Genomic DNA, 25,311 nt, shown 5'->3' on the forward strand with positions numbered 1-25,311 from the left:
CAATTTGCGCTGCCGTGATACACAATTAAAGATTGGAGATTTGGTATATGCTAGAAATTTCACACAAAGTAGTGCTATAGAAAAGTTTAGTTCTAAACTAGCCCCGGTGTTCATTCCCGCTCAGGTAATTAAAAAGCGAAGTCCGTACTATTACGAATTGGTCGATGGGAACAAGAAATATCTCGGCGTGTATCATCTGAAAGACATTCAAATCAGGAAATAATCTCTCCTAATCAAGTTCTTCAGATAATTATTCGTCGAGCAGGTCTTGTATAATTATCTGTGGTGTAGTAGCCAGCACAAAATATAGGGAATTGGTTATCTTCTTTCGTCTCGTGAGACCTCCTAGTGATATTTCGAACGATCAAGCTTTAGCCGCTCTTAAGGTTGGATCAAAGCCTTAGCCGCTCTTAAGTCCGAACGCCCACGAACACATACAAGCGACGGACAGTGGGAAGCATAGACGGCAATCGTACGATTGCACAGTTAAGCTATGCTGTGCATTAGACGATCGTTTTATGCTGCTGCGAATGTTCTGGATCATACGATTGCACAGTTAGTAAAAAGCTCAAAAGCTCTGCTGCACTGGCTACTCAGTCCATCGTCTATTACTGCTTTGAACAATATAAGAAAGTTGATCGATCTGTAAAGACGTGATAATTTCCGAGTGCGAGCAACATACATATTGCACACACATATATATAGTGCTATCCGGAAAATATATATATTTCCACAAATATATGCTGGAAGCATATAGTTACAAGTGCCGTACAGTTCAGTGGTCAGTGAATGACAAGAATTTAGTGCAGATATATTTGGGAAAAGAGGTATGTTTTCATATTAGTGCCGTGCACGTGCTGACATAACCTATGTTGCAGGGAGGTGTACCTAAGCTGCCCCATCGCGGTATAGTCTCGAGAAGACTACCCTGGGAGCTGGCTTAGGCGAACAGTTGTCGAGGTTTCTCCAACTCCATCCATAATTCATCTTTTCTGGACCTTATATTGCCACCAAGTCGGAATCTCCAAAGATCCAAGTGGAACAGATCAGCCTTAATCGCCAAGAATATTTAGTGCTGCTCAGACATAAATAACTAAATACAAGCTTGGCGGAAGATTCGTCAGTACGGCCCGGAACCATATACATCGCACCTGTTGACCTCTAACCAACTTCAGGCGGTCAACAGTCTACAAAGCAGCAGCACAGGATCGAGTTTTGTCCAATTTACATTTAATTCATTATCAAGTTCCAACGCATAAACATCAGCAGTTTAACGTAATGTAACTGAAACTTTATTAACACCCCTCTTTGATGTTACGCGCGTACATACCTACATACATATGTGCATATGCACACTAAATTGTCTTCGTTTGCTACCTTTTGGTTCAATTTTCGCGATAGAGCATAACAATTAAATTTCTGTCTGTATTATGAAAACCAAAATAACTGACTGATGACTATGCGACGGTGTTTGTAGCGTAATTGTATTGTATGCATTATATATTTATGATTTCCATATTTTAAACAGCTGCGGTCAACATCTACGACATCATTGGGCCCAACGATCAGCGTAAGACAATAACGCCGGAGTGAGTAATTATGTACAGCAAAAAGTAGTTTGGTCAAAAGAGCCTATTAACTTGAAAGTGTAGATATGCATACAGTGTATAATGATTCAAACCCGTCTGCTCAGTGTGTATAATGCACCCCAGTCTGATCTAGCTTTTGTTTACGATTTCGATTCTTATTCTCTCGTTTATATATATATATATATCTATACCCTAATGTTTTTCATGCTTTAAAATAATGAATTTATAACTAAACTTATATGATAATTAGGATTAAGGAAATATTACCCACAAATTAGAAGCTAAGTCAATTGTTGTGTTTCTACAACTGCAACGTAATGAATATTGAAATTGAAGTCTCACATTATATTAAAATATGAATCTTTTTGGATTGAAATGAATCTTTAAAATCATAAAAATGGCCTGTCGAGTATCCGTGCCAGGATCTTATAAAATGTGGTAAACCTTAGTAAAGGATTGATCAAGGGACAATGCAAGAACTCGAACGCAATGTCATGGTAGGGAGGGTACAGAAGAGAGGGACAATCAACACCTAGGTTCTCTCTAAATAGAAATGGTTCAGTAGGGCTTTTTTTTTTGGCGTGTCGGCGCTATCAGTATTTCAGTTTCCTTTGTTTTATATAATCACTTATAGTTCCCGTAAAGTGCACTAATTAAATGTAGTGGAGTACGATAGTACAATTAGGCGAGGAAGAACCCCGACCATCCGGCGAGCTAGACCCGAGCCTAGCAAGAGTGCACACGACCAACCCTATTTGTACGCCGTCCTTAAGTCAGTCATGGTCATCTGCTGATACCGAGGGCCTATATATCTGTTTACATATATATATATTTAAACTCAGGTACACAACACATTTATGGCGCCCAACGTGGGGCCAGGCAACTTGCCTTAGAATCTAAAACCAATTCAGAGCCGATATTAAAATTTGGATTTATAGTGTCTTACTATGTAGGCCGTTTATTTTAATAAGACAAGCAAATCTTGCCTTGGTTCTCCAAGCTCAACCGGTAATACATCAAAATTTCAACGACACATTTTCTTTTGCAAAATATTGCACAAAGGTTAAAGATTTCAAAATTTATACTTTGACTCGGTTTTCGGATTTAGCAACTGCAATTCATTTTATTTCGGATTGGTTGACCAAAACAGACCTACAGTATCGAATTGTGAGTATCAGAGACAGTTATGCAATATCATACAGTGATCAGAATAAACAGGAATTGTTTTAGGATTTAGCGGTTCCAATTCAGTTTATTTTGGATTGATCGACCAAAGCAAACCTGCTTTTTCACTTTAGGCATCTTGAGTTATTCGGATGTACAATTTTATATTGCCAAATCGCGATAGTTGTCCAATGATTCAGTGCACGAGGTCATTAACTGATAATTAGTCCATATTAACGAAAATAGAAAAGCCTACTGAAACCAAATAGATATTTCGTAAGTATTCTGGCATGTGGGAAAGACGGCCATTATTATTACAGTTAATACCTTCTTATATAATTTTTTTATTATTATTTTTTTTTTCTTTAATTCCTTAAATATTGTCTGATATACAATGGCTGTAAGGCGAAGTACAGATGACATAACAACTGCGTTGCAGGAAGCAGAACCATTTTGTGGAATTTGCAACGAAGTATTGGGAACTAGTGAGATTATAGCCAACACCCCGTGTAGACACAAATTCCATAAACTTTGTATTTTGGAACAGATTAGGACAAACCCAAAATGTCCCACCTGTTCATTAGATTGTTCTGCTCTGGCACTAACATTCTCTAACAACCCGTTGTTAGCCGAGCTTAACGCCGAAGGAACACGACCAACTAGTGCTAACGAATCTTTTAGCACAATAGACGGAACGTCTAATCGACCTAAAAAGGGCCAAAAGTTTATTAGAAGGGGTATGAATACGAGAGCAACTCAACGATCCAGGTTAGATCGCTCACTAACAGAAACTGAAACCAACAACACAACCCTTCCAATAACCTCTCAAGTGGAAATCGCTAACTACGTCCAGTCTGCTGTAAGCATTCAACAGGCTCAGTTAATGGAACAACTAACTTCATTTTTAAGCAAAACAATTGAATCTTCGATTCAAAGTCAATTAGCGTCACTCCAGCTGACGCAACCAGAACATCTCTTTCCCGATGTTTCCGGTGACAATAACATTAACCAAACAAATAACGTGGGTATCGGTCAAGCACGAGATAGTCACGCAGAAGTTCTTTTAGATTTTTCAAGAGCGAGTGCAAATCGAAGTAATTCGAGCTCACACGTAGCACCAGCAAAAGTTTCCAATATAATGCAGAATTGGCGCATTAAATTCGATGGTTCAAAAACTTGCATGAGGATGGATGAGTTTATTTATCGAGTACGTTCTCTAACGCAACAAAATCTTTATAACAATTATCAATTGCTTTGTGATCACTTGTATCTTTTATTCGCGGGAAAAGCTAGTGATTGGTACTGGAAATTCCATCGAAATTACCCAAACTTTAATTGGGATACGTTTTGTATAGAGTTTAGAAGAAGATTTGAAGATGTTGAGACCGACTATGATATCTGGGAAAAGATTAGGAAACGTCGTCAGGGCGAAAACGAATCCTTCGATGACTTTCAATATGCTATCGAAGATCTCGTGGATAGGCTTCAAAATTCGGTTACAGAAGAAGATGTTGTGAATCTACTTATTAGAAATTCCAAGCCCACTCTTCACCACGAGCTTCTTCACTTAAAGATTGCCAATAGATCGTTATTACGACGAGAGGTACGTAAGCACGAGCAGTTTTATAACGATATAAGATCGGTCAAGCAAAGGACTCTTCGCTCATACGTATCGGAATTGTCAGGTCCAGACGATAGCGAGCAGCTATTCGAGGACTTGGTCGAGCATAATGAAGTGTGTCAAATACAACGTCGTACTTCACAGTCAGTTCCAACTTGCTGGAACTGTGACAACAAAGGTCATAAATTTGACGATTGTGTAGGTCCTCGTAAGATCTTTTGCTACGGGTGTGGAACAAAAGATACTTACAAACCGGTATGTCCCAAATGTAACCCTCCGGGAAACCGGCAGAAGGATGTGTTAAACAACAACAAGCAGACACATCCTTAGAAAAAAGTTTGCAAGAATCACCTACTAGTTTAACGAACGACCAAAGTTTAAGGGAGCCTAAGATCAGCTCACAAACAGTAGAGGAAACCCTGCCTACGGCATATCATTTTTCATTTACTCCTTTACCTGAAAGGGAAGCAAATTATATTACAACGCGTAAGAAAATTTTTGATAAGATAGATAGTTTTAAATTTGTAAGAAAGCCCAAACGTTCAACTAAACGTTTGAGACAATTTTGGAAGATGGTTCGCAAGAATAAGAACAAGTTTGTTTCAGCTATATTTCTTAGTTCGGATAGCAGGCTGTACACCAGTGTCACCATTGAAGGCAGTGATTACATAGCTTTGTTGGATTCGGGGGCCACAATCAGTTGTATTGGAGGTTCAGCCGCGAAAGAAATGTTGGCGCATTGCAAGGTTAAGAAGTGTTCAGGAGCAATACGAACGGCTAACGATACTGAAAGTAGGGTTATAGGCAAGCTGGTAACACAAATTAATTACCGTGGATGCACGGCAGACCTAGAAATGTTTCTTATTCCTGAACTCAAGCAAGACGTCTATTTGGGGATAGACTTCTGGCAAAAATTTGGACTTTTAGATAAAATCTCACACACTGCAGAGGTATCTGAATTAGATGTTGGAGGTACGGATGACGTCGAAGAACCACCGAACCTACATAAATTGACAGCAGACGAGAGAATTCGCTTAGATAAAGTGATAGGTTGTTTTCCATCTTTCGCTACTGAAGGATTAGGCCGTACCAGTTTAGTCACACACTCTATAGATGTTGGAGCAGCTATTCCCGTTAAGCAACGACATTGGCCGGTATCGCCAGCCATAGAGAAATTGATGTTTGCCGAGGTGGACAATATGCTTGCGCTCGATGTTATAGAGGAGTCGACTAGTCCCTGGAGCAGTAATTGCGTTTTGGTAAAGAAAGGCGAAAAATATAGACTGTGTCTCGATTCAAGAGAAGTGAACAAGGTTACAAGACGGGATGCATATCCGTTACCACATATTGATGGTATTCTAAGTCGATTACCACCCGCTCGTTACATCACTGGATTAGACATGAAACACGCATTTTGGCAAATCCCGTTGGATGAACAATCGCGACAGTATACTGCATTTACAGTGCCTAACCGACCATTATATCAATATAAAATGATGCCATTTGGTCTTTGCAATGCCGCTCAAACTCTCTGTAGACTAATGGATCGAGTTATTCCAGCTCATCTTCGGACACGTGTATTCGTATATTTAGATGATCTACTTGTTTTATCAGAGGATTTCGAGTCGCATTTACTGTTGTTACAGGAGATAGCGTTGTGTCTACGCAAAGCAAATCTAACCATTAACATAGGGAAATCAAACTTTTGCATAAAAGAAATCACGTATTTGGGTTTTATTATTGGTAATGGTCGGATAAAGACAAATCCAGACAAAATCAAGGCCATCTCGAAGTTCCCTGTGCCAGTTACCGTTAAGCAACTGCGTCGATTTTTGGGGTTATCCGGTTGGTACCGACGTTTCGTTGAAAATTATGCTACCGTTAGTTTTCCCTTAACCGAGTTGCTTAAGAAGAAAAAAGATTTACAGTGGAATGATGATGCTCAACAGTCGTTTGAGACCTTAAAGTCCTGTTTAACCGCATCACCCATTTTGATAACTCCTGACTTCTCAAAACCTTTTATTTTGCTCTGTGATGCTAGCACTTACGGAATCGGTTGTGTTTTAGCTCAAGAACGCGACGGCGTTGAATTGCCAATTGCTTACATGTCAGAAAAATTATCCAAGGCACAACGTAATTATTCGGTTACCGAACTAGAGTGCTTAGCAGTCATAAAGGGAATAAAAAAATTCCGCTCTTATATTGAGGGACAGGACTTCGTAGTCATAACCGATCACGCAGCACTTAAATGGTTAATGCAACAAAAGGATTTATCGGGTAGATTAGCCAGATGGTCTATGAAATTGCGTAGTTTCACATTTAATATCCTACATAGAAAGGGGACACTGAATGTTGTCGCTGACACTCTATCGCGTCAGGATGAACCGGCTATAGAGGAGCTCACGCAAATAAACCCCATGGTTGATCTAGACTCAGATCAATTCAAATCAGCTGAGTATCTGAGTTTAATAGAAAGTATTCAACAGAATCAGAGTAAGTTCCCAGACTTGAAAGTGATAGACGGTTTTCAAAAGGACAGTATTCGCTTCGGGAGATGAGTCTCAAGAGAACGCATCATGGAAACTTTGGGTTCCGTCAGGGTTAATTACGAACGTATTATATCAAGCTCATGACGCCCCTAGCTCCGCACATTGTGGGATGAGTAAAACCATAGAGAAGCTTAAAAGATATTTATTCTGGCCTCGCATGGTTAGCCAGACGCGCAAGTACATATCTGAATGCACCGTTTGTCGCACGACCAAGAGTCCGAATATGATTCTTAGACCTCCTATGGGTAAACCATTCACTTCGGATAGGCCGTTTCAGAAATTATACATAGATCTCTTAGGACCATACCCCCGCACAAAAAAGGGAAACATAGGATTGCTCATAGTTGTTGATCACAATACTAAGTTCCATTTTCTGTGTCCCTTGAAGAAATTTACAGCCCCTAAGATCTGTGAATATCTGGAAGGGTCTCTCTTTTATACATTTGGGGTGCCAGAAGTCATCTTGTCAGACAATGGATCCCAATTTAAATCTAGCTACTTTCAGGCATTTTTAAATAGCTTCGGTATAACACAAAAATGCACAGCTATTTATTCACCGCAAGCGAATGCCAGCGAGCGACTGAACAGATCCGTGATAGCTGCGATACGAGCTTATATCCGTAACGAACATTCCAAATTGGGACTTAACCTAAATGCCATTAGTGGTTCATTGAGATCTACCTTACATAGGAGTACAGGGTATTCTCCATATTTTCTAGCATTTGGTCAAAACATGATGTTGAATGGGAAGGATTACGCACTCTTGCGTAAACTAGACCTTTTGAACGACGATACTAGAATGGAGAACCCCGATTCCTTGCAGCTAATCCGGCAACAGGCTAAAGCGAATGTCAATAAGGCACACGAAGAAAATTCGCATAGATACAATTTGCGCTGCCGTGATACACAATTAAAGATTGGAGATTTGGTATATGCTAGAAATTTCACACAAAGTAGTGCTATAGAAAAGTTTAGTTCTAAACTAGCCCCGGTGTTCATTCCCGCTCAGGTAATTAAAAAGCGAAGTCCGTACTATTACGAATTGGTCGATGGGAACAAGAAATATCTCGGCGTGTATCATCTGAAAGACATTCAAATCAGGAAATAATCTCTCCTAATCAAGTTCTTCAGATAATTATTCGTCGAGCAGGTCTTGTATAATTATCTGTGGTGTAGTAGCCAGCACAAAATATAGGGAATTGGTTATCTTCTTTCGTCTCGTGAGACCTCCTAGTGATATTTCGAACGATCAAGCTTTAGCCGCTCTTAAGGTTGGATCAAAGCCTTAGCCGCTCTTAAGTCCGAACGCCCACGAACACATACAAGCGACGGACAGTGGGAAGCATAGACGGCAATCGTACGATTGCACAGTTAAGCTATGCTGTGCATTAGACGATCGTTTTATGCTGCTGCGAATGTTCTGGATCATACGATTGCACAGTTAGTAAAAAGCTCAAAAGCTCTGCTGCACTGGCTACTCAGTCCATCGTCTATTACTGCTTTGAACAATATAAGAAAGTTGATCGATCTGTAAAGACGTGATAATTTCCGAGTGCGAGCAACATACATATTGCACACACATATATATAGTGCTATCCGGAAAATATATATATTTCCACAAATATATGCTGGAAGCATATAGTTACAAGTGCCGTACAGTTCAGTGGTCAGTGAATGACAAGAATTTAGTGCAGATATATTTGGGAAAAGAGGTATGTTTTCATATTAGTGCCGTGCACGTGCTGACATAGCCTATGTTGCAGGGAGGTGTACCTAAGCTGCCCCATCGCGGTATAGTCTCGAGAAGACTACCCTGGGAGCTGGCTTAGGCGAACAGTTGTCGAGGTTTCTCCAACTCCATCCATAATTCATCTTTTCTGGACCTTATATTGCCACCAAGTCGGAATCTCCAAAGATCCAAGTGGAACAGATCAGCCTTAATCGCCAAGAATATTTAGTGCTGCTCAGACATAAATAACTAAATACAAGCTTGGCGGAAGATTCGTCAGTACGGCCCGGAACCATATACATCGCACCTGTTGACCTCTAACCAACTTCAGGCGGTCAACAGTCTACAAAGCAGCAGCACAGGATCGAGTTTTGTCCAATTTACATTTAATTCATTATCAAGTTCCAACGCATAAACATCAGCAGTTTAACGTAATGTAACTGAAACTTTATTAACACCCCTCTTTGATGTTACGCGCGTACATACCTACATACATATGTGCATATGCACACTAAATTGTCTTCGTTTGCTACCTTTTGGTTCAATTTTCGCGATAGAGCATAACAATTAAATTTCTGTCTGTATTATGAAAACCAAAACAACTGACTGATGACTATGCGACGGTGTTTGTAGCGTAATTGTATTGTATGCATTATATATTTATGATTTCCATATTTTAAACAGCTGCGGTCAACATCTACGACATCATTGGGCCCAACGATCAGCGTAAGACAATAACGCCGGAGTGAGTAATTATGTACAGCAAAAAGTAGTTTGGTCAAAAGAGCCTATTAACTTGAAAGTGTAGATATGCATACAGTGTATAATGATTCAAACCCGTCTGCTCAGTGTGTATAATGCACCCCAGTCTGATCTAGCTTTTGTTTACGATTTCGATTCTTATTCTCTCGTTTATATATATATATATATCTATACCCTAATGTTTTTCATGCTTTAAAATAATGAATTTATAACTAAACTTATATGATAATTAGGATTAAGGAAATATTACCCACAAATTAGAAGCTAAGTCAATTGTTGTGTTTCTACAACTGCAACGTAATGAATATTGAAATTGAAGTCTCACATTATATTAAAATATGAATCTTTTTGGATTGAAATGAATCTTTAAAATCATAAAAATGGCCTGTCGAGTATCCGTGCCAGAATCTTATAAAATGTGGTAAACCTTAGTAAAGGATTGATCAAGGGACAATGCAAGAACTCGAACGCAATGTCATGGTAGGGAGGGTACAGAAGAGAGGGACAATCAACACCTAGGTTCTCTCTAAATAGAAATGGTTCAGTAGGGCTTTTTTTTTTGGCGTGTCGGCGCTATCAGTATTTCAGTTTCCTTTGTTTTATACAATCACTTATAGTTCCCGTAAAGTGCACTAATTAAATGTAGTGGAGTACGATAGTACAATTAGGCGAGGAAGAACCCCGACCATCCGGCGAGCTAGACCCGAGCCTAGCAAGAGTGCACACGACCAACCCTATTTGTACGCCGTCCTTAAGTCAGTCATGGTCATCTGCTGATACCGAGGGCCTATATATCTGTTTACATATATATATATTTAAACTCAGGTACACAACAAAGGGTTTGCGCGATCTTAATTTTTAGCTCGACTTTGCGGTGTCGCTTCTGGATCAAGACTGACTTGAACTTTCTGATCTTTGCATCGTTGATCCCTTTCGGGAATAGTTTTTCTATAAACATTTCAATTGATTTCGCCATCCCGAGTATTGGATTTCGTCATCCAAAGAGAGAACTGTAAAATGCCTAAAGTGCAGGATCTGCAGAAAGCCGGGAGTGAGATTGTTTATGAGAAGCCGGGTGTGGGCAAACATTGGTTTTCCATTTAGGCGAGTGTCAAAGATTGGGATTGCGGCGGGAGCCCTTGAGATTGTACATCTTAGAAATCAAGAGGCCCAAGATTGAAATTGTTTTCGTTTTGGAAAGCCAAAGATTGTTTACAACTCGTATAAGAGCTCAATAGAATTGGGTACGTTAACTCCCCCCATTCTTAAATGTTTCGTCCCGATACATTTTGAAGTTCTGATAGAGCTCTAATTTCTTCTGACAGTATTTGAATGTTGCTTTCCACTATTTCTTCTGACGGTATTCTTATTGATTTAATAAGTACAAATTTGGTTAATTTATAACCGAAGTAAAATAACATTATCAATATCAAAATGATTAAGAATAATGTTGTTAATGGTAGGGCCGTATTACCTAATGTTATAAGGGGATTTAAAATATTAACATTATCAAAAGAAAATTGCTTATCATTCGATTGTATATAATCAACTAATTCAAAATCGCTATATCTATGATGCGATATATATCTTAGAATTTTACCCTTATCATTTATGTGGGTTATATTATTTATTACAATTGTGTTGTTGAATATAAGGAGATACGATCCTAACAAAGTAGTATTGTCTACGATATTTTTGCCTGAAACTAATATGGCACCATCCTGAATGATGTCTATTTCTTTGTTTTTTTCCCTTTTTTTAGTGCAGTTGGCTTTAAAGCCATTAAGTAAATTGGTGAAACAGGTCTTCTTTAAATTTATTTGTGCGTAATTGTTAAAAGTTGCACTTTTAAAATTATTCATTAAATAGTATTTCTCCTTACATTCACAAACTTTTTCACTTATAACTAACATTCCATCATTTTGTGAGATGGCTCTTGCATGGTAAAACTTGCAAATATCTTTAATTTGAGGATATTTTATGTAAATGATTATTAAATCAGCATTTCGAATTATTTTAACCGTTGCAATGTCCAGCAGATCAGACAGTTCAACAGGATGTTTTTCATGCTTATAAATGTCCTCTATTTCGTTTTTATTTACAATTTTTGTATTGAAAATGTTTACTTTTAAGAGGGTTATGGTATCAACTAAATTTAGTAGGTCAAAAGTTATTAATTTTAAACGATGCTTTCTCAGTATTGTTTCTTCATTGAAGATGACATTTTTTAATGAATTTGATAGAAATTCAATTTCTTTGAAAAATTTGGAATTTATTACAAATTGTTTATTATTATTTTCAGTTAATTTATTTACTTTATTTTGTATTTTCAAAAAGTCGTCATGATCAGGGCTGCCTGCTATCCATTTCCAAATGGTTCCTAATTCATTTATTCCCCTTTCATTCCGTTTTGGAACTAATTCTGAAATCATTAATTTTAATAGACTTAAGTCCATTGATATTTCCCACTCATCGTCTGAATTAATTGATTTGTTGACATATTTGGATTCTTTATCAATTATCTCTCCATAAAAACTCAAATTAGTAATATGGAAAAGTTCAGCGTATGTTTCATAAGTGTAAACGTCTCTGTCGTCTTTGAGCAATAGATAGTCACTATGCGTATAGTCAATTACTTCCGAAGTCGTCAATATAACAAAAGTCAGTATTAGTATATTCGCATACATTTTCTGGGAAAAAAATATTTAATATTTGATGTTATCTTTATGTATAATTCTGTTTCTATTGTTGATTATAATTTTATTCGGTCGATTTTCCTTAACTACCTGCTTTTTGTATCGGGATTGAAGTTTATTTCTTTCCCCGAATTTCTTTTCATAAACTACTTCTCCTATTTTATAATCTTTTTCTCTTCTATCTTTGTTATGTAGCTTAAGCATTTTGGTCTGAGCTTCCTTAAGTAATATTGGATTATGCTTGTGTTCTATTTTGTTATACAATATGTCATATGGCATTTGATTGGTCGTTGCATGTATCGTCAGGTTATATTTCAGTGCCGCCCTTATTATTATTTCTGAATAATCTGTTAGATTTAGTTCATCCTTGATGCACCGCGCTATTTCTGTTAGTGTGGAATGTACCCTTTCTACCTGACCATTTGAGGTGCTGTGTCTGGGATCAGCATAATAAATAGTTAAGTTACTTCTTTGTATGAATGATCTAAATTGTGCTGAAGTAAAGCTTGGTTCGTTGTCAGTCATTAATGATATTGCTAACGGAAAGTGTTGCAAAATTTCCATTACCTTATTTTCAATGTTTAATTTACTTTGAATTACCTTGACCACCAAGTATTTGGAATAAGAATCTATACAAGTTATGAATGTTAGGTTTTGGGCATAGTATATGTCTAATTGTAATTGATCCCCTTCTTTTGCTGGAATGGGAGCTTCCCCAATTGGAATTTTTACAGGGTGTCTGTGATATTTGTTTTTGTTACAGATCTCACAATTTTTTATATATTTGTGGAGATAATGTTTTTTATCCCTAATCGGCCGACTAATTATTTCGAATTAAATAAAACTCGGCGCAGAAATAAAATTACGATATGTTCTTTAATGCGTGACATCCAAATTGCAAGAGTGGCTTGCCTGCCCTTTACATTGCCGCTCCGATCGCTAAGCGCAGCTTCGCTCGGCCGACGTCGGTAGGCAGACGCAAAGCGGAGATAGCGAAGAGCGAGCTGGCAGAGAGCGTTTAGCAGGGCAAGCAAGCGCAAAGCTTTAACAAACAAATGAGTGACATAGACATAAGTAACAAACAAAATAAGCGGCTGAGGACCAAGAATTAGGTGCTATTTGGCAAGCAGCTAATCGGCTGGGTTCTGCTCCGAACATTCACCCCCCGTTGGAAGGCAAAGGCTTTCAACAGATCCATCCTGAAGGGGCAGAACCGCTATTTTTCCAACGGCCCTCTTGAAGATGCTTGCTTGGGCGCAGCTGGCGGCTACGCTGGGATGATCGTCGAACGCAGCAATCGACGCTTCTTTACGAAGGCGGCTTGTCGTGATTACGTGTTGATCATCGGGAACCTCTGTAATTGCATAGAATGGCAGGAAATTTGGCAATGTAGAAACTGTTGAAAGTTGAATTTCATTTGGCGTGGATATGTAGGTTTTTAATATATGGAAAAGTTCGCGCTGCAGTTTCTGATTCTCCGATCGCAGTTTTTCCACTTGCACCTGGCACTCGAGCAGCTGCTTCCTGCATTGCTGCTCTAAGTTTTAGTACTCCAGCGTTGTGGGTCGAAAATCGTCAATAGAGATGCACGAGGAATTTTCAAAAGCGACTAAAGCTGCACGCTTATTCTCCGAGCTATCAATGCTTCCTGATACTATCCAACCAAGTTTAGTCTCCTGCAATGTTGGCAATTGGGCTGATAGTCGAATCTGTCCGACGCACATTAAATCGAAAAACAAACCAGAACCTATCAACAGATCGATACGTTGGGGCTTGGAGAAATTAGGATCAGCTAGTTTTAGATTATTCGGCATTGGCCAATCCTTTGCGTCTACGCCGAAGTTAGGCTGCATTTCCGTAATTAAGTTGGTGACAATTGCAGCGAAGGAAGCTCGATAGCTTGCGTCCTGGGATTGTACAACTATATGTACAGACTTGCTCGAAGGTAGAATGGAATCTCCGATTCCAGAGATGTGAACATAAGACGAGCGATGATCCAACTGCAACTGATCAGCAAGTCTAGATGTTACAAAGTTTGCCTGTGATGCAGAATCCAAAATGGCACGACATGGGATAAGTGCTCCATAACGATCTGTTACATGGACGAGGGCAGTAGGTAGCAACACGTTCTGGCTAGGCTGAGATTTCTGGATCGAGGGGGAGGGCTAGAACATCCGCTTGCTAGAAGCACAGTCGCGGCCTCTTGCTGGATCGATTCCTCGGCCGGTGAAGAGGAAGATGAAGCACCAGTTCCCGATGGAATGTGGAGTAGCGTGTGATGTTTGGCCTGGCAATGCCTGCAAAGTCCTGACCTGCACCTCTGCAATTCATGGCCTTTGTTGAGGCAGTTCAAACACAAGCGGCTCTTCTTTGCTTCTTTGTATCGTTCAAACGCAGAGAGATTCAGGAATGCCTGACATCTAGATATGTAATGCTCGGAGGAATTGCAATGGTTACATATGGGGTTAGGATGGTCGTTACTGGAGGTGATTAGGGTGCTAGGTTTACTTTCTCCCACCTGCTGGCTAGGAATTGTTACCATAGCCGATCCCAAATTTTCCAGCATCCGACATCTTGCTTCCAAGAATGAGGCCATGCTTGACCACCGAGGCAATCCTGACGTCGGCAAGTTCTCTTCCCATTTCTCCTTGGTCTTGTGGTCCAATTTCGTGCCTATGATGAAGATCAGCAACCCATCGGAAATCTCCTGCGGGGTCGCCAAGGTCTGAAGTGCACGAAAGTGCGAATTGATTTTGTCGCTGAGCGCGCGCAAGCCGATAGCTGAGCCCTTCTCCAACCCTTGCAGCCCGAAAATAGCCTTGACGTGTGCCTGAAAATGTAACAGTTTATTATCGAATCGCAACATTAGCAAATTCAACGCCTTGTCGTAATTCTCCTCAGAAAGTTCCAAGAAACGAATCGTATCCAGCGCAGCACCATCTAGACATCCACGAAGATATTGGAATTTTTCGATGATTGGTATACGATGGTCTTTGTGCACCATTGTCGAGAACATCGAGTGGAATTCTGGCCAATCCATGTAGTTCCCCCCGAATCGCGGAAGCTGCAACTCGGGCATTCGAGAACGGCCTATACTATTATAGGCGAACAACGACGAATTCCCCTCGAGAGTATGCCGAGCCGTTGAATTGGCAACATTTACCGTGCTAGCATCCATCAACTCCCGCGACAGCCTGGACCTAACCTTGACATAAACATTCGAAAAGTCCAGCCGGGCATCATGGGCTAACTGCAGGAAATCCAGCCTTTCAAGGCTCGTTTGAGCGGCATCGAAATCCACATTCATTCGCTCGATCTGCTCTAAGCGAGCTTGAAGTTCTGCCTCATCTAACTCGGCAAGCTCTTCCTTGGTGAGAAAGCGATCCATGGCCTTTAGTTGGCGCGCGATGGACTCGGCCTTGTGCTTGTAGAAATCTACATCACTCGGCATTGCTGCGTTCGCGACATTGGTAGGCTCAGGTGCTACCATGTTGAGGTTTTAAAAGAGTCTCTCAGCACGACCGAAAAAGACACCCTGTATACGTATAAACATGGGAACCGAAAGCAAAGGGATTACAGCTAATGCCTTTAGCTGTGCGAGCTGTCCGATTCCGCTTTGTACTCCGCTTGTGTTTATTATTGAGTTCGCTGCACTGCCTACCGCACTGCACTGACCGAATTGTCGCGACAGAGAAATTAATAGCCAGCAATGCGTGTATGTAGGTGTATTTAAGTGTGTTTTAGCACCGAATTGTGCTTAACCGCCGAAAATTTGCTAGGGCTAACGAATGTCGATCGCGAATGATTATTAATTGACACTGCAACTCAGAGATAACGTCGGGGTCACCAAATTTTATGTGGAGATAATGTTTTTTATCCCCAATCGGCCGACTAATTATTTCGAATTAAATAAAACTCGGCGCAGAAATAAAAGTACGATATGTTCTTTAATGCGTGACATCCAAATTGCAAGTGTGGCTTGCCTGCCCTTTACATTGCCGCTCCGATCGCTAAGCGGAGATAGCGAAGAGCGAGCTGGCAGAAAGCGTTTAGCAGGGCAAGCAAGCGCAAAGCTTTAACAAACAAATGAGTGACATAGACATAAGTAACAAACAAAATAAGCGGCTGAGGGCCAAGAATTAGGTGCTATTTGGCAAGCAGCTAATCGGCTGGGTTCTGCTCCGAACAATATTCTTTTAATTTTTTGTGCAGGTTTGGCCAATAATACAGCTTAGTTATTTGTTTGTAATTTTCGTCTAGTCCTCTATGGGCTCTGCAATGTGTTTCTTCTATAATTATAGCTTTATCTTCTGAATTTACTACATCTTGGAGGAACTTTCTCGTGAAGAGAAATTTATTTATGAAGTTTTCCTTTAGCTTATTTTGGATAAGGTATAAATCTTCTAAAGTGCAGTGTATTCCTGTGGTTAAGTGAGGCTGAATAAATTCTTTTAAAATGATTAGCAGATTGTCAACCGTATCAAATTCAATAATATGTCTTGTATTTTCATAAACTCTTACTAACTCATGAACTGTGAATCTCCCTTGCGCTAATAGTAGCTGCTGTTTAAATTGGTTTAGAGGCTTGCTAGTCTCTTGAATGACGTTTTCAAAACTACTCTCTGCTGAATGCTGAGTATTTATGTCTGATTCTGATTCTGTCTGGTCGACATCACTATCTGTCATATGATTTATTTTAATCCGAGATAGAGCGTCCGCTACTACGTTAGTTGAGCCTGGCTTATAAATGATTTTTGGTGTGAAACTTTCTATGAAGTAATACCAACGTTTCATTTCAACATTTGGATTTTTTTGCGACATTGCAAAGGACAAAGGTTGGTGATCTGTATGTATTTCAATTCCACTCACTCCGTATAAATAATTTCGTAAATTTTTTAATGCCCATACAATAGCTAATAATTCCTTTTTATTAGTAGCATATAATTGCTCAATTTTACTTAAAGTTTTAGAAATAAATGTTATGGGATTCCCATCTTGCGACAAAACTGCACCTATTGCTATGTCTGTGATGCATCTGTGGTTAATGTGAATTTTTTATTGTAATCTGGTTGTACTAATTCAATATGTACTATTAAACTGTCCTTTAAATTATTAAATGCTCCCATTGCTGGTTCATCCAGCTGTATTAATGTTTTCTTGGATGCCCTTCGTGAAACTTTCCCATTTACTCCACTCAGATATTTTGTTAATGGTTTGGCAATTGTAGCATAATGTCGGACAAATTTTCTGTAATACCCTGTTAGTCCTAGGAAGCTACGTAGCTCTCTGATATTTTTAGGAATTGGGTAGTTTTGTATTGTGGAGATTTTGTCTGGATCTGTTTTAATGATATTTTGGGAAACAATGTATCCCAGAAATTTGGTTTCCAATTGAAAGAATTTAGACTTTTCTAGGGAAATTTTCATGTTAGCGTTTTGCAATATCTGTATTATATGAATTAGATCTTTATAATGTTGTTCTATAGTTTTTGAAAATATTATTATATCGTCCATATAGACGTGACAAGTTTTCCCAACTTGTTCTCTAAGTATATCGTCCATTGCCCTTTGGAAAATTCTGGGAGCGTTCGTCAATCCCATAGGCATTCTTAGAAATTCATATTTGCCGTTATTTATGGAAAAAGATGTTTTTTCAATATCTGATTCCCTCATTAAAATCTGATAGAAACCTGACTCTAAATCAATGGCCGAGAAATACTTTGCCTTACCTAAATTGGCAAGGATTACTGAAGGATCTTGCATAGGGTATCCGGTATGGTGTTTTCATTAAGTTTCTTAAAGTCTATTACTAATCTATGTTTAGGAGTTCCGTCCTCATTTACTCCCTTCTTTGGTACTACTATTACCGGTGAATTATATGGGCTTTTACTAGGTCTGATTATACCTTCATCTAACATTTTTCTTATTTCGTTAATAACGAAATCGTTAACCGAATAAGCGTATGGATACTGCTTGCCATATACCGGTCTATCATGTTCAGTGTTAATCTCTCCTTTTATATCCGTTCTGAACGGTAACTGTAAATTTATATTGGCATGGTCTTCTTCGATGATAGATACCATTTTCTCTCTGAGATTTTCTAAATTGTCCTCTTTGTAGGTTGTTGTGTTATACAATTTCATTTTTTTCAATTCAGAATTTGCATAATTTTGAATGTCGGATATTTCTACGACGGCGCGTTCAGGATTTTTGCATCCCAAACTTTTAAATTGTTCATTGTCGGATAATTCAACGACGGCGTGTTCAGGATTCTTTAATCCCAAACTATTCGAACTTTTAGTGTCGGATAATTCAACGACGGCGTGCTCAGGATATTTTAATCCCAAACTATTAAAACTTTGGATGTCGGATAATTCAACGACGGCGGATTCAGGATATTTGAATCCCAAACTATTGACGGATAATTCTTCGTCGGCGTGCTCAGGATTTTTTGATCCCAAGCTATATAAACTTCCTTCTACCTTTACTGAATCACTTTTCATTTCTTTTTCTTCTTCAAAATATTTTTTTATTATATATTCCTTCAACGGAAGGATGGTTTTTCCTTCTATAAAGGTTAATTTGTTTAAAGAAAGGACCTCGTCATATATTAGTTTCTCCTCATTGTCTTTATAACTTAAAGTCCCCTTTCCTGTATCAATAACAGCTCCGATTTTCTTTAATAGGTTAAATCCTATTAGTAAATCTGCCTCCATTCCATCTATTTCATAAAACACTTGTTTTGTGTTGAAAATAGTTATATTATGGAAATATTTAACTATTGAAAACCCATTCACTGTAGCAACTTTCTTATAAATTGATAATTCTTTTTTATTTTCGTAAATTCCCCTTTTTATATAACAGGAAGTTGCTCCCGTATCTATCAAAACTTTTAATTCTCTGTTTATTTTTTTATCTACTCTTTTTAAGTAGGGCAGACCTACTTCGGGGGCTGATCTAAAAAATGGTCCTCCTCAATGTTATTTATCCGCATTGCTTTATTAGCCGGTTGTTCCGACATTTCGTTTGGCTTTCGTTTCTGCGCCTGATTTTCGTTAGACTGATTATTCGGTACTACGTTTGCCCTAAAATGCTGAGCTTGGTTATAATTGTTATTATTTCTCCTATAATAACCGTTAGTATTCTCCCGATAATTTCTATTATTATTATTTCCCCTGAATTGATTGCTGTTCTGTCGGTTCTTGATTTGTATCGATTCGTCTACATCCATTGGTTCTGGGGCCTGATTTTGTTGTCTATTACCCAAGAAATAGGGTTGTCCCCATGACATGTTATTCCTCTGAAGATCCTTTTTTTGGTCGAATGGTGAACTATTAGTCCTTGGTTGTCGTTGGTTGAATCTTAATGTATTGTAGTTATTATTCCCTGAATTTCTGGGGCCACTGAATTCGTAGGCAAATTGGGCCCGAATGTTATTTGATTGCAATTCCTGTACCTTTGCCAAGGCATTCGGTAAATCTGGGGGATTCAATGAAAATAGGATTTCTGCAATGCCGCCGTTTAGGCCAGTGACAAAAATGCGTAAGGCATTGTCTCTAATTTTCTTATTTGATTCTTTCGTGATTTCACTGTCCTTTCCGTGAGTCATTATTGTCTTATTTATTAACAAGGTCATTTTCTTGTTAACCTCGTTATAGAAATCTATTATTGAAAGGTTTCCTTGTCGGAGAACGCTTAACTCCTGTTCTATTATGTAAATTGGTCTCTTGTCACTGTAAACAAAGTCAAGTCGTGAAAGTATGGCATCAAAATTTAAAACTGTCCCGTGGTTGGTCAGTGCGTCATGTGCTGGTCCTGTTATTTTGTTTCTCAAAATTGTTAAGGCAATATAATATTGCTTACTTCCTTTCTTATATAACTTCACTGCAGTTTCTGCAGCTTCCCTCCATCCTACGTATTGGTTTAATCCACCATTGAAAATTGGTAGGGATTCTATTAACTTTAATGTGGTGTCATCTTTTATTGTCTCGTCTATTGTTTCTGCCTGATAATCTGATACCTGATCGGATTTAGTTTCTATTTGTTGTTTTAAATTTACAATTTGCTCCTGTACTTGTGAAATTTGAAGTGCTATCAATTGTTTGACGAGATCTGCAGTGAGATCGGTCCTTGTTTGTGAGTTAATCATTTTTAGTTTTTCAAAATCTAAAGTTAGTTGATCCACCTTAAATTTTTCTTATATGTTTGTTTTTATAATCTAATATAACCTAATTGAACTTATATATTTATTAATACAACTTTTGCTCACGAACTATCCGGTAGGGGCCGTCCTTCTTAGTTTGGCTGACAGATCTTCGAACGGGTCTTCCTTCTTGATTTGGCTGACAGGTCTTCGAACGGGTCTTCCTTCTTAAATTTCTTTGTTTAACTGGGTCTTCTGGGGGTCTTCCTTCTTTGCTTTAGCTGATAGTTTCACTTTCTTTGTGTTTTGGTTTGGTTGGTTTTGTTTAAAAACTTTGGTTTTTTTGTATTTTTGAATTGTCTTGATTAGCTTTTGTATTTATTTGTATTTTGTATTGTATTTGTATTTGTATTTGTATTGTATATTGTTAGGTATTATATTAATATCTATATACGGTCACACCATCCAAGGGATATAGAATAAAAGAGAATCTTCAAGACAACGCGTGCTTAAGTCTGAGTGTCAATACACTACATAATTGGCGACGAGCATAAAATAAAACGTATTAATATACATACACATGTTAAAAGTGCATATAATATATGAATAGCAACATGACGAAAAATGAAGCACCAACATTCTATCAAATGGCAACAATTGCTGAGTTTTCGCCACACCAAGAAACGTTCTGCATTTGGAAGGAAAAATTCGACATACATTTGTGCGAATTGAATGTGAAAGAGGAAAACACAAAAAAGGCAGTTTTGTTGAAGTCGATCGGTACAGCGGCTTACACTGTACTACATAGTTTGTGCAATCCGGTATCACCCGTATCAAAAGCATACAAAGAATTATGTGAAATTTTAAAAACACACTACACACCACCTACACTCATATTCAGAGAAAGAAAAAAATTTCACATGTCCACAAAAAGTGAAGATGAGACTGTAGCGAAATGGTATGCTCGAGTTAAACAATTGGCATTGGAATGCAAATTTGGCTGAAATCTGGAAGCGTTTGTATTAAACCAATTTGTGATGAGCCTTCCCAAACCTATATATGAAAGAATATGTGAAGAAGACGAAAATCTAACTCTGGCTGATGCACTCAAGAAGGCGATGATCATGGAGACGAAGATCAGCACAAGGAAGACAGAACACAACGTCAACTACATGCATCAAAAGAACGGGACTAGTCAATGGCAGAGGCAAAGAGGCGAGAACAGAGATCAAGCAAAGAGCAACGGCAGAAGTCATTTCAAGGGCAACCGAAACGTGAGTTACAGAGGCGGCAGAAGCGACGGTGACGGCGACGGCGAAAACGACTGCGACGCTGGCAGAGAAAAGAAGCAGCAGCCATGCACACACTGTGGCTGGCGAAATCATAACTCAAACAATTGCAAGTATAAGGCATGCAAATGTCACAGCTGTGGAAAAATAGGTCACTTGGCGAGCATTTGTAAAAATAAATCAAAAAAATCCGTAAATTATGTATCTCAAACAAAACATGACACCTATTCTGATAATAATTTTGATAATGATAATTATAACTTTTCTATCTATAGCGTTGATACAACCTCAACTAATGGAGTATATTATTTACCTGTAAAAATTGATGGAAACATAACGAAAATTGCTTGCGACACTGGTGCACCGTGCACATTGGTTCCAAAAACATTTTACGAAAGCTTAAATACCAGCAGACCACTTAGAAAATGTCTAGTTCCATATGTAGATTACAATGGAGATTCAATCAAAGTTATTGGTGAGTACGATGCAACGATCGAATATCGAGGTCTAAAAAAAACAAATTGTTGTTGTTGTAACCAATGCAGTGAGTCCACCTTTGCTAGGTAGAACATTTTTGAGAGCTTTTAATTTTGAGTTAATGCAGGTGAACAATGTGTACGTAAATGAACCAAATTCTGTAATTACAGAACAGATTAAATCGGAGTTTGCTGAAGTTTTTGAGCCTCGTTTAGGTTCATATACTACGAATACGATATCGTTACTATTAAAAGAAGATGCAAAACCAATATTTTTCAAGCCTAGGTCAGTACCATTAGCATGGAAAGAAAAGATTGAAGTGCAGTTACGAAAATTCATAGATGATGGAATTTTAGAGCAAGTTGTTAGTTCTGAATGGGCAACACCTTTGGTACCGATTTTAAAACCAAACGGTGACATACGAATTTGTGGTGACTATAAGGTTACATTAAACCGGTCTTTAGTCGACGTAAAGTATCCACTACCTCGAATAGACGACATTTTTGCAGCGCTTGAAGGGGGTACACTGTATTCAAAACTTGACCTGTCAAATGCTTACAATCAGCTAAATTTAGATGAGCAATCTCAAAATTTGTGTACTTGGAGCACACATATTGGACTATTGAAAGTTAAACGCTTACCATTTGGTATAAAAACTGCAGCAGCTATTTTTCAAAAAACAATGGAAGGGTTGTTTCAGGGTATGCGAGGAGTTGTGGTTTATCAAGATGACATAACAGTTACAGGACGAGATCTTCAAGAACATATTTCAAACCTAAAAGCTGTACTTACAAAACTGAAATCAGTTGGACTTAAATTAAATGACAAGAAATGTGAGTTCTTTAAATCCAAAATTTGTTACCTAGGATTTTCAATTGACAGGATAGGACTGAGCAAAAACAATGATAGAGTTGCGAGTGTATTGTTTGCACCGGCTCCGGAAAACGTATCACAGCTTAGAGCTTTCATAGGCATGGTAAATTATTATTCAAAGTTTATCAATAATTTCGCTCAGATAATGAGTCCTTTATATGCATTATTAAAGAAAAATACCAAATTTAATTGGACACGCGAATGTCAGAGTGCATATGAAGAGGTAAAGAAAGAAGTAACTTCTGAACAAGTTTTAGTTCACTACAACCCAGATCAACCGTTAGTATTAACGACTGATGCTAGCAGTCATGCAGTTTCAGGTGTTTTATCACATAAATGCAATGAAGATATCAAACCAATAGCATTTGTATCAAGAGCATTATCCAAAAGCGAGCATAATTACAGTACAATCGAGAAAGAGGCCCTGGCTATAGTGTTCTGTGTGAGTAAATTAAGACAGTATCTTTTAGGAAACAAGTTCATCCTTCGAACAGATCACAAACCATTACTAAGCATATTTGGAGACCTGAAAGGACTTCCATTGATGGCCTCTGCACGAATGCAAAGATGGGCACTGACTTTGTCAGGTTTTCAATATACAGTTGAACACATAAAAGGGACCTTAAATATAGCAGATGGACTCTCAAGAATGCCTCAATGGGAAACAGCTGTACCAAACGAAGACTATAATTACATACATTTTATACAGTCCGAAAAGGTGTTCAAAATTAGCTTCAAAGAAATAGCTCGTGAAACACGACGTGACCCAATATTATCAAAAGTTTGTGAGGCAATTAACACTGGTTCGAAGACAAGATTAAAAGGCAGCGAGTTTTCTGCCTACATCTCTAAAACAAATGAACTTACAGTGGAATATGATTGTATCTTATGGGGACACAGAGTAGTAATTCCAACCAAACTGAGACAAGCTATTATAGCAGAATTTCATGCATCGCATTTGGGAATAGTAAAAACCAAAATGTTAGCACGTTCTTATGTGTGGTGGCCTTGCATGGATTCTGAAATTGAGAAATTAATTCGAGATTGTATTCCTTGTCAGGAACTACAATCAAGTCCAGAAAAGAGTCTGTTAATACCGTGGAAATCCACAGGAAAGGCTTGGAGTCGAGTACACATAGACTTTGCAGGACCAATTAGAGGTTTTCATTTATTGGTTATTATAGATTCTTATACAAAATGGGCAGAAGTATTCAAAACGAAGGAAATAACTTCATTGTTTACTATCAACAAGCTTAGAGAAGTATTTTGTCGATATTCTTTACCAGACGTGTTAGTTAGTGACAATGGACGACAGTTTACTTCTGATGATTTTAAAACGCTTATGAAAAACAATGGTGTTAATCACATTTTTACTGCTCCAGGACATCCAGCGAATAATGGTCAAGCAGAAAATTTTGTAAAGACTGTTAAGAAATCACTATATGCAAACATAAAGGCTAATGAAAGACAAGATTTTAATACAATTTTAAATAGATTTTTGATCGATTACCGAAATACGATTCATTGTACTACGGGCGAATCTCCTGCTAAATTATTTTTTGGTCGTACACTAAAAACAAGATTTTCGTTGTTAAAACCACCTACGGTCGAAAGCATAATAAATAAAAAACAGACTGAGTGTGTTGTAAATCACAAAGGTAGACGAAGCACAGAATTTTTAAAGGGTCAAAAAATTATGGTTAGGGACTACAAAAATCCTAACAAAGCAAGCTGGACTCAGGCAACTGTAAAACAACAACTGGGCCCGCGTTCGTATTGTTGTATTTTGGCGAACAATAACAGAGAAATAAAACGTCACCTGGATCAAATTAGAAACCAAAGCACTAACAATCATACATCGCCTAATGCGAAAACACCTGATGTCGAAAGCAATTGTTCAGTAGATGACAATTCCAAAACCAACAATGAACAAATAGTTTCTCAACCAACACCCACCAGGAGAGAGTTGAGACCACGTGAGGCAGGGAAGGTAGTAAAGCGTATTTAACAATAAAATAATATAAAGAAAGGAATTATGAAATCAAATTATGTACAAATTAAACACTGAAACAAATACTAAACAGATTAAGAAGAAAGAAAAATACGAAATCACATAAATTTTATATACGCTAATTAGATTAAGTACACAAATCAAATTGTTATAAGAAAATAGATTTGTAAATGACATGTATATTAAACATCTAAGGAGAGGCGTGTTAGGTATTATATTAATATCTATATACGGTCACACCATCCAAGGGATATAGAATAAAAGAGAATCTTGAAGACAACGCGTGCTTAAGTCTGAGTGTCAATACACTACATATATTGTATTTATTTTTGCGCACCCTAAGCTCCGGTTTGTTTCCTTTTTATCTCACTTTTTCTTATCTTATATCTCACAGTCACTCCGCGTTTTT

The 25,311-nt window shown here is 38.1% G+C and overlaps 1 protein-coding gene across 1 annotated transcript in view; it reads left to right on the top strand.

The window, feature by feature from the left end:
- Window positions 1-25,311, top strand: part of LOC117185764 — a 201,879-nt gene that overhangs the window by 111,757 nt on the left and 64,811 nt on the right. The window lies entirely within an intron of this gene.

The sequence above is a fragment of the Drosophila miranda genome (genome assembly GCF_003369915.1).
Source record: "Drosophila miranda strain MSH22 chromosome Y unlocalized genomic scaffold, D.miranda_PacBio2.1 Contig_Y1_pilon, whole genome shotgun sequence".
NCBI classification, from domain to species: domain Eukaryota; kingdom Metazoa; phylum Arthropoda; class Insecta; order Diptera; family Drosophilidae; genus Drosophila; species Drosophila miranda.